The sequence below is a fragment of the Cibotium barometz genome, chromosome 20 (assembly GCF_041138505.1).
Source record: "Cibotium barometz isolate CiBa-2024 chromosome 20, ASM4113850v1, whole genome shotgun sequence".
Lineage (NCBI taxonomy): Eukaryota > Viridiplantae > Streptophyta > Polypodiopsida > Cyatheales > Cibotiaceae > Cibotium > Cibotium barometz.
In genome coordinates, this window is record NC_141065.1 from 40115371 (window position 1) to 40132147 (window position 16777).

The 16777-nt window shown below is 43.5% G+C and overlaps 1 long non-coding RNA gene across 1 annotated transcript in view; it reads left to right on the forward strand.

The window, feature by feature from the left end:
* Positions 1 to 14552, forward strand: part of LOC147627861 (uncharacterized) — a 34501-nt gene extending 19949 nt beyond the window's left edge. Inside the window, exon 2 of the long non-coding RNA XR_015268342.1 lies at positions 14133 to 14552. This is a non-coding gene — a long non-coding RNA (uncharacterized LOC147627861). The remainder of the gene's footprint in view (positions 1 to 14132) is intronic.
* Positions 14553 to 16777: the final 2225 nt, after the last annotated feature.

Below are 16777 nucleotides of genomic sequence, written 5' to 3' on the forward strand. Positions count from 1 at the left end.
AAACCTCCTAAAGAGGGAAAAAGTGCCCCGGCGGTCCTAAGTGTGTTCACACACATCACTGCCTATATATATGGCAACAAATCCCCCCTGGGAGTGATGGTGTGAACGAGAGCTGCACTCATGTATAGGGAAGTGCCATGCCCGAAGTAGATCAGTCCACAAAGGGGAGCAAGTCCAAAGCTTTGCGGAAAGCTTCAAACTTCTCACGAGGAAGCGCCTTTGTGAAAAGATCGGCGAGGTTGTCCTATGTTGGCACATATGCCAAGCTGATCTCTCCTGCTGAGAGTCTCTCCCTGACATAGTGATAATTTACCTCAATGTGCTTTGTGCGAGCATGAAAAACTGGGTTTCTCGCAACTGCCAATGCGCTCTGACTGTCAGTGTAGATAGAGGTGGCAGACTCCTGTCCAACACCCAAGTCAGCCATAAGCCGTCTGAGCCACACACACTCAACCGTAGCTGTGAAAGCTGCCTTGTACTCAGCTTCACAACTAGAAGTGGCCACAGTAGGTTGCTTCTTGCTCAACCAAGATATGCATGAGCTATCGAGCATGATACAAAAACCACTTGTGGACACTCTTGTGTCATAGCAACCAGCCCAATCTGAGTCTGAAAAAGCATGTAAATCTGGCGACAACAATCCCCCCTTGGGATAAAACAACCCAAGATGTATGGTGCCACTCAAGTAGCGAAAGATGCGTTTAACTGCCTTCCAATGCTGAGACCCTGGACTATGCATAAACCTGCTCACCTGTGATACTGCAAACTGAATGTCCGGCCTCGTAATGCATACATAAATGAGGCAACCAACAGCTGTCTGATAGAGTGTGACATCAAAGTGATCTCCAGCATCATGAAGACTCAACTTCAAATCTGTCTCCATTGGAGTAGCAATAGGCTTGCAATCTTCAAGGCCAAATCTCCGCAGCAATGTCTCAATATACTTTGTCTGACACAAAGCAATATCTCCATCACACTATTTAAATTGTATTCCCAAATAATGATGCAAATGTCCCAAATCTGACATCTCAAAAGAGGCATTCAAATCAGCCTTAAAATCAGCAATATGACTCTCATTTGGTCCTGTGAGCAGCATGTCATCGACATAGAGAGCAATGATTGGATGTACATCATCCACACGTTTAATATACAAAGTGCAGTCAAATATGCATGTATCTTTTCATACCAAGCTCGTGGAGCTTGCTTTAAACCATATAAAGCCTTTTTCAAACCTGCACACTTTGTTTTCCTGCCCTCTTTAAACAAAACCACGAGGCTGCGATACATACACCTCCTCATGCAAATCTCCATTCAAGAACGCAGTCTTTATGTCCAACTGATGTACATTTCAACCATTATGAGCTGCCAATGCACAAATGCTACGAATGGTAGTCATACGACAAGTGGGAGCAAAGGTCTCATCAAAATCAATGTCCTTTTCTTGAGCATAACCCTTTGCAACAAGTCTAGCCTTATAGCGATCAACACTGCCATCTGGCTTTCGTTTCAACTTAAAAGCCCACTTACATCCAATGACCTTTTTACCAATAGGCAAATCACACAAAGATCATGTACCATTCTTCATTATAGCATCATATTCACTGCCAACCAATTTTCTGATTTTTGTGTCTCATCAAATGAAAGAGGTTCTTCCTCTTCACACATACTAGACACAGCTAAAGCATAACAATCTGATGCATAAGAGGCATGCTAAAAACCTGAACGAGTACGACTAGAAATAGGTGCATCAATTTTACTATCACGCAAGGTTTGCACCAGCCATTTAGGCATACCTCTAGCTTGCTCATTTTTAGCCCTATCCTCATAAATTACATCCTGTAAATCTGCATCAGAAATAGGCTGATCTATGATGTCGTTTGAAATCTGCATAGGCTGAATATTTGTCTCATTAGGACTTACATTTGAATTCCCACCTGTAAACAGAGGCAACAACGTATCAAATACATCCCGTGAGCTCACACCTGTCTCTTTGGTACATGATAACAAAGGTTGCACAACATCTTCCACAAAAACAACATCTCGACTAATCAAGATACGCTTTGACTGCGGATGATACAATCTGTAACCCTTGCTCTCAGCACTGTAACCAACAAAAATGCATTTGACAGCCTTATCATCCAATTTTCTACGTTGTTGCACAGGCACTAAAGCATAGGCCAAGCAACCAAAGACACGCAAGTGACCAATAGAAGGCTTCCTGCCATGCCAAGCTTCGTATGGAGTAACAGACTGCAAGGCCTTAGTGGGACACCTGTTGAGTATACACACATGACAGTCTCAAGCCAAAACGCATGTGGCAAAGCTTGGCTCTTGACCATACATTGTGCCATCTCCATAAGTGACCTGTTTTTCCTCTCAACAACACCATTTTGCTGAGGGGTATACGGTACTGTACATTGGCGTTTTATCCCACGACTAGCCAGAAATGCATCAAACTCTTTAGACATGTACTCTCCCTCTCGATCAGAACGGAGGGTGCCCACAGTACAATTGGATACATTTTCAACCATAAGCAAAAACTGTTTGAAGCACAAAAACACTTCGGACTTTGCCTTCATCACTATGTACAAGTTGCAATTTGCGAGTGGCCCGCACAGAACCATCCTTTGGAAACGCAAAACGCTGCATTTTGCCCAAAATACAGCTTTCACAAACATGTTTCAATGGTGCCTCAAGAGGGGGCAATGAAGTAACCATATCAAATTTCTGCAAACGCAGCAAACTAGCAAAGTTCAGATGACCAAAACGAGCATGCCATAGTTTTGCATTTGAAACTGCCTTTTCATGAGAAACTGCATTTGCTGAATCTTCCACACACTTGTCATAAGAGTTGAGCCTATACAGCCCACGAAACAAGGTGCCAGATGCAATAATCGTATCACCAGAAGTCAAATCATGAACAGTACATCTGTCATCCATAAATTTGATTACAAGTCCAAGTCTAGCAAGCGCAGAGACAGACAATAGATTCTTCTTTATCCCTGGCACATACAAAGCATATGAAAGTGTGAAAGCGCTACCATTTGCAGCAGTAAGCATAATTTTACCAACGCCCTTCACTAGATAAGAAGCATTATTGGCACATGTGACAGTATTCCCATTAGGGACAGCCTCAAGACAAGTGAACATATCACGATGCGAGGTAATGTGCTTTGTAGCACCACTTGCTATGGCCACTGACTGAAACTGATGCAAAAGCTACCTGTAATGGAGCAAAGACTGAACAGAAAACAACTCGTGCTATGTAGCACGGTCCACAATAGAATACGTATGCATGTTTTGCAGAAAACTGCACTGTCGAAATTTCTGCACAAAGTGACGAAAACACTTGTACAGAACTTGTAGTGCAAAAACGGAGTCCGAAACGACCTCAGATGCAATTTCTGAGAACGCCAAGCCCTACGGGCTTATTTGTAGAGTATAGGGACCTGCAAGCGCTCGTGAAAGCTCACCTCAATCGGAGAACGTGAGTCGGAGGGTGCTAGCGGCGTAGCCCTGGATAAGTTAGCCCTAGAAGAATGGGCGTATATACAAGTCGGGAGAAAAAACCTCCTAAAGAGAGAAAAAGTGCCCCGGCGGTCCTAAGTGTGTTCACACACATCACTGCCTATATATATGGCAACAATCACCAACATTAGACACTAAAAATAGGAGTCTAGGCCTTAGCCATTTTCATTCATTGATTAGTCAGTCATCATTGAGTCATTGAGAGCTTAGGAGCAATGCTACTATTAAGTATCTCTATTTTGCATTGTATAGACTTTATGTTAGTTATACGTGGTAGATTAGTTCATCTGTCTCTACTATGTATTGTGCATGAAGAAGTAGTTTGTGCATGGGTTTAAGTTTCTGATTAGACACTAATTGCAATTATTCAATTCATAAACACACTTCCGCAAGCACCCATGTTTACATTGGTATCTGAGCATAGGTTTTGATGGGAGAAAAAATGGTCCAACAACATCAATCTCTACAAGAACATAGAGGAACCATATAGGATAGAGAGGGGTGAGGAGATTGTCTAGCAGTTGGAGAGTGACTTGGCAACTTTTTGACAAGAGATCCAAGCAAGAAATGCAACACATATAGTGGTAAGTCCATCCATAGATAAAGCTCAACAGGAGGGAGTGCCCGAGGATGTTGGAAAGCTTTTACAAGAGGTAGTTGTATCGGTGACAGGGTTCCCAAGTAAGGAGCAAATTTTGGAGGATGAGTCCAATGAGTAGACACTACCAGGCTTATGTAGGGCAATCCATCCTAGAGTCCATTTCTGTTTCCGAGGACAAAGAGGAATCCTCAAGTGAGTTTCAAACTTTTCTCTCTAAATCCATTGAGGAGGAGGATTCCACAGTGGTGTTTGTTAGAATTTGTGCATCTCTGTGTTTTGGGGCTATACCTATTATTGGGTATTTTATACATTTTCTCCTATTTATTTTGTCCAGGGCTTGTCGGCCAGGTCCCTATTGCACTAGATAAGGAGTTCCCCATTATTCTCTCCATCATCCACTTCCCTTGCACAAGATTCTCTTCGGATCTTTCTATGCATTTGAACACGAGTTTGACTGGTGAATAACCCTCGGGATGTACCTTGCAAGGGCAGCTCTACGGTCCTGAAAACAATTCCATGCTGTCTTTTCTCATGAAGGCCAAGGTTATCCATGACCAATTACTGGCTATGGGTGCATTTTCCTCTTCTCAGCTGGCTGCTCTTATCCTCACCAAGCTTCTTCTGGACTATGATGTGATTTCTTGATCTTTGTGGTGCTAGGTCACATCCAGTCAATTGGATTTTGATGATCTTAGCTTCCTACTTTTGAAGGAGGAGTCCGTTCTCATCTCATAGGGTAAGTTGAAGGTGTTAGCCAACAATTCTGACCATGCACTTTTCTCAGTTCAAAAGAAAGGTTGGAGTCGCTGCTTTACTTGTGGAAAAAGAGGCCATCTGTCCAAAGATTGTTTGTCCAAGAAGAAGGACAAGACCAAGGGCAAGGCTTCATCTCAGAGAAAAGACAAAGACACGACACATGATAGTGATACAGATTCTAGTGCTCCCAAGACGCTTCCGCCTCAGGAGAACCCAGATGGTGTACTTCTCTAGTACACATGCAATTTCCCCCCATGTCCTTCCAGCCAGAAGAGGCTTGTGGGCGGAAGAGGGGGCTGATTGCAGCTCCACTTACTGGTGCATGGGGACCATGATTCGGAGTTCCAAGCATTAGACATATGGCAAGACATGGTTATCTTTGGTACAGCACAGATTATGAACTGGATCTGTTCCAAGTTCATTGTTTGAGGCTTTTGGGATGTGATGTGTTCCGTCTATTGTTGGGGATTATGGGCGTGGTGTGTCCAGCAGCTCATCATCTATTCTTGGAGCTCACTACACACTTGTGTAGGAATTCGTGGCCAAGCAAAGTTCCTTGCTGTTCGTGGTGGCATCTTGTTTCGAGGAAACAGGTTGGCGGGTGCTCTCTCCATGGTGATTCCAGTATTCGCGGTGCTGGAGGGTCCATGGTTGCATCTTCATCGACTTATCTTCTTCCGACTCTTGCACACTATGAGCTGCAGAGAGGGTGTTAGTATTTGGGCATCTCTGTGTTTTGGGGCTATACCTATTATTGGGTATTTTATACATTTTCTCCTATTTATTTTGTCTAGGTCCTGTCGGCCATCCCTAGAGGCAGTCGGCCAGGTCCCTATTGCACTATATAAGGAGTTCCCCATTATTCTCTCCATCATCCACTTCCCTTGCACATTGTTCGACACTCAGTTGTTGCTGGCTATTGCCATTGTAAAGCTTTACTGTTGTTATAAAAGGTGATCTTTTCAACTCTGTCAATATCCTTTGCACTCTCTCATAAGTTTATTGTTTATGCTTCCGCATGTGCTATTTCCTTCAGTGTCTACCATGCTAGCTAAGCATCTTGAGGGGCTAGTGTAGCGCCCATAGATCTCAAGGAGGTAGTATTGGAGACATCGTTGGAGATAGCAGGTCCAATAGCCATGCTATTGGAGTTTGGACCGATGTGGAGTAGGGAGCGAGTTCGCTAGAAGATCCGTATTAGGTTGGAGCGATGGAGCATCGTTTGTACCCGTGCTAGCTGTGCATCTAGAGAGGGGCTAGTCCAGTGCTTGCAGCCCCTGAGGAGGCAGTAGTGGAGACATCATTGGAGACAACAGTGATGGGAGAATTAAGGTTAGGTCATGTGGGAGACATACACAGAGAAACAAGGGAGAGAGAGAGAGAGAGTTGTGGGGATAAGTCAACTCATGAGGCATGAGTGTGTGACTCCCCTATCACACATGTATATTGCACTAGTACACATAGTGCACTTAGTACATTAAAAGTACTAAGTGTACTATGTACTATAACTTATGGGCTTGTACACACTATAAGGGTGGGCATTATGCCTTTACCCCAACAACCTCCCACTTAAAGGCAAAGTGCCCTTAAGTAAAGGAAAAGAAAAATCAGCATGTACATGATAATATACAAGGCCATATCAAGGCTGAAACTGGCCTCATCCAATGCCCATCAAGTGTCTGCAATGAGCAAACTGCTCCGGAGGCAAACTCTTTGTCAACAGATCAGCCGGGTTGTCATCCGTGTGAATCTTAACAAGCTGAATTTGCTTGTTCTCTATCACCTCTCTGATGAAATGATACTTCACATCCACATGCTTCGTCTTTGCATGAAAGACAGGGTTCTTTGCCAACTGGATGGCACTCTGACTGTCACAATGCAACAATGGAATATCCCCTGTATAACCCAAATCAACCACTAACCGAGATAGCCATAATGCCTCCTTGCAAGCCTCTGTGGCTGCAATATACTCGGCTTCTGTAGTAGATAAGGCAGTGCACTTCTGCATCCTGGATATCCATGACACAGCACCTCCTGTGAATGTAAACACATAACCGGTAGTAGACTTCCGGTTATCTGGATGACCGGCATAATCCGAATCCGTGTAACCATGCACTAATGCATCCTGTTTGCCAAAGCAAATGCACGTATCCTGTGTGCCCTTCAGGTATCTCATGACACCTTTCACTGCTTCCCAATGCTTCTTGCCAGGGTTGGCCATGTATCTAGAAACCACTCCCACTGCAAATGCAATGTCCGGCCTAGTAGCAACCATGGCATACATGAGACTGCCACAAGCTGAAGCATACGGAATCTTGGCCATATCAGCCCTGTCACTATCCGACTGTGGGCTGTCCATAGCACTGAGTTTCACATATGGAGGCAAAGGAGTACTAGTCTTCTTCCCCCCATTCATATTGAACCTCTGCAAGACTTTGCCAATGTATTCCTTCTGAGACAAATACAACACATGCTGATTTCTGTCCCGAAGTATCCGCATACCCAAAATGTGATTTGCATCACCCAAATCCTTCATATCAAAGGTTTCATGCAGCCTCTTCTTCAAAGCATCCATCTCTTTACGAGATTTCCCGGCAATCAACATATCATCAACATACAAAATGAGAATCAAGAGACTGCCATCCAAAGCTTTCTTGGTGTACAAGCAGTGATCTATGTCACTTCTCCTGAATTTCTGAGATTTCACGAATGTATCAAATTTATGATACCATTCTCTTGGTGCCTGTTTGAGCCCATAAAGACTCTTTTTCAGCTTGCATACAAGCTTCTCCTTTCCACTCACTGCATAACCCTCTGGCTGCTGCATATATATCTCCTCATGGAGATCACCGTGAAGAAAAGCAATCTTCACATCCATCTGAATCAAGTCCAGATCATCATGCGCAACCAAAGCCAACACAGCTCTAAGTGTGGTCATTTTGACCACTGGAGAGAAGATCTCATCAAAGTCCACACCATATTCCTGCTTAAAGCCCTTAGCCACTAACCTGGCTTTGTATCTAGGCTTTGCATCTGGTGCAACTTTAAGCCTGTATACCCACTTGCATGGCAAAACTTTCTTGCCTGCAGGCAAAGGCACCAACTTCCATGTTCCATTTTTATGCAGAGAATCCATCTCTGACTTCATGGCACGCTCCCAAAGAGCCTTGTCTGCCCTCTGTAAAGCCTCCTTATAACATGAGGGCTCCCCACAGTCAGTGAGCATCAAGTAGTCAACCCCTGGAACAAACCTGTCAGGGGCTCTGGAGGGTCTAGTGGACCTCCGTACCCAATGACCATCATTTGCAGGTTGCTGTCCAGCCTGCATATCACCCATTGGGGGCTCCTGTTCCATGCCATAAGGCTGAAATATCATGCCCGGTATTTCTTCTAACTGTGGTATATCCATAGGGATATCTTCTGCCATCTCTCGCTGTCCATTTGGACCATTTTCAGCACCATTTAAGGGCTGGTTTTCCTGCTGTAATGGCTGATTTACAGCCCTTTGTTGTTGTCCATGATGTCCATCATCATCAAAGATGACTCTGCCAGGCTCCTGTTGCCTTGCAGGCTCCTTATACATGCATGTTTCATAAAAAATGACATCATTGCTGCGTATGATCTTTCTATTCATGGGATCCCATGGTGGAGAGTATATGTCCAAACAGTTTCAGGACTTTTGTGATGCTAAAGGCATCAAGAGGGAGCTCTCTACTCCTTATGATCCTCCACAAAACGGGACAGCAGAGAGGATGAACAGGACCATTCAGGAGAAGGTCCGTTCTATGTTGTCACATGCTGCATTACCTCATGGTTTTTGGGCTGAAGCTGTTATGACAGCCGTTCACCTTATAAACAGGTCACCTAACACGAGGCTTGGTGGGAAAGTGCCAGAAGAAGTATGGACAGGGAAGCCTCCGTCATACAAGCACTTGAGAGTGTTTGGTTGCGTTGCGTACGTGCACATACGCAGGGAAATGCGCACCAAACTTGATCCTAAGTCTCACAAATGCATATTCCTAGGATATGGTGACAGAGGTGAAATGGGGTATTTCAGTGTTTTGCCAGTTTGATTCTCAACAAGAGCAACAAACTTCTCAAACACTGAGAATGTATCACTCTTCAAACGAAGAGGATAAACCCACACCTTGCGTGTGGCATCATCAATAAAAGACAAAATATTTTGCCCCTCCCAAAGAAAGCTGAGGCATCTCACATACATCTGTATGCACAAGCTCTAACTGAGCATCTTTCTGTCCAAGAGCTTTCTTGTGGGGGCACCGTAGTTGCCTACCATATATACAATGCTCACAAAACTGAAAACTTGAAAACTTTAGAGAAGGCAAGTAACCCAAACGAGACAATTGCTCCATTCCCTTGACACTCATGTGTCCCAACCGGCTATGCCACATAGAAATTTCCGGCAGCTTGGTTGCATTTACATTAGCATGGTGACAAACACCTGCATGCATGAAATAAAGAGTGTCCACCTTAGAGCCTCTGGCAACAACCAGTGAGCCCTTACTAATCTTCCACTTTCCACGACCAAATGTGGTAACATAATCAGCATCATCAAGCTGTCCAGTAGAAAGCAGATTCTTCTTGATCTCAGGCACATGCCTGACATCATGGAGCATAAGCTGTGAGCCATCTGAAAACACAAGCCTCACATCACCTCTGCCAAGTATCTTGCATGCATGGTTATCACCCAAATAAACCACTCCTTCATTGCCAACAGTATACCTGACAAACAAGTCTCTGCAACCTGTGACATGAAAGGAGGCACCTGAATCAATGATCCATGAGTGCATACCATGACCACCTGTAAGAAGTGAATGGGCATCAAGTGAAGACGTAAAGAGGACCTCATCCTCACTGCCACCTGCATGTGACACATTGATTTCTTCAATCTTGACTCCACTTTTGCCCTTTGGCTTCATCCTTGTCTTTGTCTTTGCCTTTTCCCTTTTCTTTTTGATCATTTTTCCATTTGTAGCATTGCTTTTTAATGTGTCCCTTTTTGCCACTAATGGCATTCCAAATCCTTTTTGGAGCGAGACTTGCTCCTTCCCCGTTCTTGGCTTTTCCCCCTTTGCTGGGATCTCCCACGTGCATTCATTGCATTGGACTTTCCAACAGAGTTGTTCTTCCTGTTCATCTCTTCTTGAAGAAGAGCACCCTCAACATCTGCATATGACAACATAGCATTCGAATTGCTAGTGGCTGTCCTAAATGTGTCCCAACTCTCTAGCAAAGTGCATAACAAAAAAGTGGCTTTGAACTCATCGTCCATTGCCAACTTTTGATTAATGACCTGGCTGACAATACCATTAAACTCATTTAGATGGGCTGTCATAGACGCCCCTTCCTTCATCTGAAGACCTAAGAGTTTCTTCAACCAATACACTTTGCTTGAGGCACTTTGTTGGGCATACAAGTCCTGCAATCTCTGCCACATTCCCCAAGCTGTCTTCTCTTCACGAATGCTGAAAAGTAATGAGTCTGACACAGACAACATGATAGTAGATCTTGCCAGCTCATCCATATCTTCCCACTCTTCAGCAGTAAGAGAAGCGGGCATTACACCCCTTTCTTTGATAGGCTTGTGCTGCTTTTTCTGGAGCAACACATTGTAGCACTGGGTTTGCCAAATATCATAGTTATGCGAGCCTTCAAGCTTCTTGATGTGAAGCAATGAAGAGCTCTCACCTGTGGTTGCCATAGCAAAATGCAACCTGTAAATGCCTGACTCCCTGCAAAAAATGTGCAAACACTGCACCAAAAGCACACAAAGTGCTCACAGTTTTTCTCCCAAAGTTTATCTCCCACTGCGGAAGCACAAATGCAACTTTTCTCCCACTTTATGTGATGAAATCACCAAAATCTGGTTGCTGCAGATTTTGGACAGCACCTTAAATGTGCTCTTTTGCCCTTCAAAAGTACTGTACAACAATACTAAGTGCTCACCTATAATGTACCAAACCTGTACCGGCAAGTACAGCAGCTAAAATTGAACCTTTTGGTCACTCAAAACAGTGTACAGCCATGCCAAAACATGCACAAAGCTGTGCCAAATCTGTACCAGCAGGTACAATAGCAATAAATGCTCTCCTGGCTGTCCAAATGAGTGAAAATCAGACTTTTACAGTCCCGTACACTGCATACAACAGTCCCGAACAGAAATTGGGCAAAAGCCCCTTGACTGCAAGCTGATTTTTGAGGATTCAAGGCATAAATGTCTTGCCTGCTGCTTTGCCAAGCTCAACAAGCATACAAACTTGAAAAGCCCCTTGAATTAAGATCAATCGCTGATCATACATGGTACATTGGCGCACATGAAGGCATCCAGAGTGTTCACGATGCTTCCCCCTGGCCACATATACATCCAATACATGAAAGCCCCTTGATTTACAGGCACATTGAGTGCTTGTAAGGCATCAGCACATTATCCACAGCATCAAATGCGATCGCCTGCATGCAAATCAACTCAATCGGCACAAAAGCCCCTTGATTTGCACTGCAATTTGCTGCAATTTTGCCCAAATGTGCGATTTTTCACATCATACAGCATGTATGAGTGCTTAATTGCACAATTACATCAAAAGCCCCAAATTTCGACATCCAATTTCCTGCAAATTGATCCTGATTTGACCAATTTCCTGCAAATTTAACCTGATTGTGACCAATGTCACCCAATTTTGCTCAAAAATTGAGCAATTGGGCACCTGTACCTGCTCAATTGTTGATTGTACTTGCTCAATTGCAAATCCCACAAAAAATTGAGGCAAATACCTTGATTTCTTTGAATTTCGTGTTGGAGGGCTCTTCAGGCGTGCTGCAGAAGCGTGCATTGTGTAGGTGATCTTCTTTTCCGCCTGAACGCACGCATGCACCTCTTGTAGGAAAAAGAAATGGCAGAGAAAAAATAACTTCTTCACACAGAAGGCGTAGAGTGAATCTCCGCTGGTGAACGTCTTGTGGCCGGCACCGCTATGGACGCCAGCACGGGCGAGATTCTGTGGCAGGGAAGCACCAACGCGACCGTATATGGTGGCTTTGCGTTTTTTCTCTCCTCTTCGCTTCGCTTCTTGCGCTTGCGCTTCACGCCCAGCCTGCGACCTTCCACGCTTACGGCTGCTGCCTTCGCCACTCGCCTAGGTGGCCAGCCGACTCCTTCACGTGTTCACGTAGAACTCCTCCACCTGCGCCTTGCGCAGCAGGCCGCCCGTGCTGCCCCCGTCGATTGGTGACGGCATGTCTGGCTTCAGCTGCGGAGGTGTGAAACCCGCCGGGGCCTAATCTGCTGAAGCTTGCGTGGAAGGAGCAGTGCCTGGCCAGACCTCGTGGCTGTTGGGCAGCCCACGCTACTGGCTGGGGCTGGCTGGGCAGCCCACGCTGGTTGGCTGGGCAGAGAAAGGCGACCAAAAAAAAAGAACAAGGCGACCCCAGATCAGAATTCAGCACGACCAGTACGACTGCATCAGGGAGAAGAGGGAGGGACCAAAGCTCTGATACCAGTTGATGGGAGAATTAAGGTTAGGTCATGTGGGAGACATACACAGAGAAACAAGGGAGAGAGAGAGAGAGAGAGAGAGAGAGTTGTGGGGATAAGTCAACTCATGAGGCATGAGTGTGTGACTCCCCTATCACACATGTATATTGCACTAGTACACATAGTGCACTTAGTACATTAAAAGTACTAAGTGTACTATGTACTATAACTTATGGGCTTGTACACACTATAAGGGTGGGCATTATGCCTTTACCCCAACAAACAGGTCTAGTAGGCATGCTATTGGAGTTTGGACCAGTGTGTGGAGTAGAGAGCAAGTTCGCTAGAAGATCCGTACCAGGTTGGGGCGGTGGAGAATCATTTGCACCTATGCTCCAAGTCAAGTAGGAGAGGATGTTACATGCACACCCTTTTGAGTGTGACGTGGATGTGCTTCTACGCATTGGCCAGCTCAAAGGTTGAGTGCGTGGTCGGATTCATGTGTTTGTAAGGGCTATTGTGCCAAATCATTGTAACATTGTCGAGGCACCCAATGAGCAACAAGTGTGGACATAGTTATTGGGTTATTGTGTGAACACACTTAGTTGGACATTATTATTAGGGTTGGTAGAGTTAGTAACAACTCACCAACATTAGACACTATAAATAGGAGTCTAGGCCTTAGCCAAATTCACTCATTGATCAGTTAGTCATCATTGAGTCATTGAGAGTTTAGGAGCAGTGCTACCATTTTGTATCTCTATTCAGCATTGTATACATTGTAGATTAGGTCATCTCTCTATTACGTATTGAGCATGAAGAAGAAGCAATTTGTGTATGGGGTTAAGTCTATCTCTTTTCAGCATTGTATAGACTTCACATCGTAGATTAGGTCCTCTCTCTATTACGTATTGAGCATGAAGAAGAAGCAATTTGTGCATGGGGTTAAGTCTCTGATTAGGCGCTAATGGCAAATTGCAATCAATCAATTCATAAACACGCTTCTGCAAATACTCATGTTACACTAGTCTTTGTGAACAATTTTTAACTGCCCAGCCTGTTTTTAATGAAGTGTGGACGTGTAATCATAGACCTTAGTAATTAAATAAAACTAAGCTGTAAAAGAGTCGTGTGGACACTTACCACTTGCAAAACCCATAAGACTGCTTTAGGCCTAAATAGGTAGTGCACACAAGCGTCCGCAGGGTGCCTAAGCGTCCTCGGTCCCAATGGATTACATGCAAAAATACCAGGCATTGTCCACATAGCAAAAACAAATGTTACACATAAAAATAATGTCCAGGCATGCATGAATTATGCACATGCACGTGTGAACTTGGAGAATCACCCATATGCTTCCTTGTACTTCCAAGATTCCACCAGTCATCACAGCATACGATGTGTACATGGCCGGAATCCACACAGGCAAGGCACCATGGATATCGCCTAGCCTTCACAAGACCCAATATCCATACGGGCTCCGCCTAAAAGGTAAAATGTCATGCCATGCCCTTGGACTCTACATGGGCACCACCCATATGATCTATACGCATGCATAGGTCTAACATGCTCGCATGTCCCGCAAAAAGTTAGGGGTTTGTACAAGTTAATTGCAAAAAAGAAAGATTATACTGTTTTTCACTTGCATGTTGAAGCGCTCATGAGAGATTGATCTGTGCATCAAACAGATTTGTAGAATTTCTATTTTGAGTTTTGGATCAGAGTATTGACATTGATCGTTATTATACATTGCAGGTGCTCAGTATCTCAGAGAGTTAGGTGCAAATTCGAAGGGTTTCTGCTAGAAGAGTCTTCCTGGTAGAACTTATGTTTAAGAGTTCTTTTGGACCTTCAATAAAATGAAAACTTCCTGTTTATGTTATGCCCCTTTTGAGTCTCTTGATACTTTCATTTTAGATGATACCTATAGGTGATGGTTGTGACCTGAAAAGTGAGTTTTGGACTATCATCGGGGATATTGTGTCAGTTACGGCTTGTTTAGCTACACAATACAGCAGACTTCTCTCTCATGTGCTGCAGATTTGTTAGGGGTTGAGCTTTGGTTTTTGCTTGGAAGTTGGTGAACCACTACTCTTTGTTTCTGTGTGGTTTGTGTGGTTTCTCTGAACCCTTCAAAATTATTGCCATGCAAGAGGGTATTTTAAATTGGAGTTATGAGAATGGGGTGCCTTGGTAATCAAATATATTTGTGCTGGATTAAAGCAAGGAACTGGATGTGCTTCTTCAAACACTTTACTAGGAGGGTTGTTCTAATGTGGGCTTCAGAGAGATTCTTGCATCTAACAGAGCCGTTTACCTCATCTAGGGTATTAAAACTATTAGGTACTGTGAAGACTGCACATGACTTTTTTGTGTAGAGGACTGCCATCTGGTTGGGATGAATGGATTTCAGCTGTCTAGCAACAAGTTAATATTGCTTTGCACAAGCACTCTGAAGACATGAGACTTCCCTTACTACACAGTCCCAAGTTAATAAAGAAAACAAATCTTTAATGAAAGAGAATTTATGTTCTCTTTCTTATATATTCTTGTTTCTTGTAGTGATCATTTCCTCCCTTTTTGGTTTCAAAACACGAGTGATGCTTGTAGAGCAATTTATTTAACCTGTGTAAAGGGTTCAAACATGTGTGTACTAGGAAATACTTAGCCTTATAGCATGACTGTACTTCCTGCACTAGCTCACCCTAGCTGCCTTGTAATTTGTGTAGCATAACAATTGATGTGCTGGTAGAGCTTCAGTGGTGGGTCTTTAGATCCTTTAGACCTGTCAGATTTTGAAGCTTGGGCTTCATAATCTGCTGTCCTAGTTGTTAGCTTTCTTATTCCCAGTGAGCTACAAGACTATTCCTTTCTTTGAATCTTTATCTTTGAAAATATTTGAAATGGATAGTCATGAGTTTGACACGTGGTTTAATATGGAATGTGATGGCAGGTTGTGCCCATACATGCCAAACTGCATGGCCATATAAAAGAGTAAAGCGAGTCTGTAAAGGCCAACATATATGTTAATGGCTACCATCAAGTTGAGGTCAGCAACCATGTCTTAGTATTAGCTTTTCCCAAAACGTCATACCATATAATGTTATAAAAGAACCACATCAGAATATCTAATATTAACCACATTACAGAGGAACCCATAATGCAGATCTTTATAGTTGCTGTGCGAACAAAATGCATTTTATGTCGGGGGATGTTTCCACGTTAAATTCATCCATACTACGTTCTTTGCAAGTTGCTAAGGTAGTGATTTCTTTCTCAAATCCAAAATGGGGTTCTCTCCCTGGTACTTGATGTGAATAGTCATGAAAACAAGCACAATTTGTTGATGGTTGATCTCAAGGTGAGTCCACAGATTACCTTGTATTCTCAATAATCAAAATCAAATGACATGTACATTCAACAATATACAATCAATATGCATCTTTCAATATGGGCTCTAGAGGTATGTCAAACCCTTTCAGAAAGAGGGTAGAGAAGAATCAGAGATAAGATGAAGAGCATCAGATTTTGGTGTATTGACAAACAAAGCAAATAAACGAGGGAAAACAGGCGTCAAAGGAATTGAGGCCATAGGTATTCCATAGAGGATAAGCATCAAAGATTGATGGAAAAAGAGCAAAAGAAACGAGGGAAAACAAACATATTCCAAAGTTGCCTGTGGTAGCCTTGTGATTCCTATAATACAGCTTGTACGTATTGCATGAATGTGGCTAGTGAGTGTGGAATGCATGAAAAAAAGAAGAAAGAAAGAACAGAGGTATTGAGAAGTGTAGATGAAAAAGCATCATAGATACATGAAATGTAGAGAAGAATACTTACAGAAGTAAGCCTTAAAATGTTCTCTCTCACTTTAAACTGTTGAGCATCATAGATACATGAGATGTAGAGAAGAATACTTACAGAAGTAAGCCTTAAAATGTTCTCTCACTATAGCCTTAACATGTTGCCACTCACTATTGCCAAAGTGTAATACCTGTGTCAGTTGAAGCTACACTCTGGTGGGTTTTCATTGTTAGTTCCCTTGTTGGGAGAGTTGCAACATTCTTCACGGAAGAAATGCTAAGCTGCATTGGACATAAGTGCCTTTGGAAGGCTTTCCTCCCTTCATCATGTTGTATCTTAAATATCATGTGGCTTCATACCGACAAGCAATTTGTCATCCGAGTTGAAGTGCCACCATCTAGATTTTAAAATTCTTGTGGAGATGCCCAGATGCAGTTCTTGTTGAAGTCCCTTGTGGATTAATCCTGTATGGCAACCAAATGGTGACAATTATGAATTGTAGCATAAGAGCTATCACCATGGAGCCTTAAGCATCCTAGATGAGCATGCCTTTTGTTTTGTCTCTATGATGGTAGAGGTCCTCAAGCTTGGCCTTC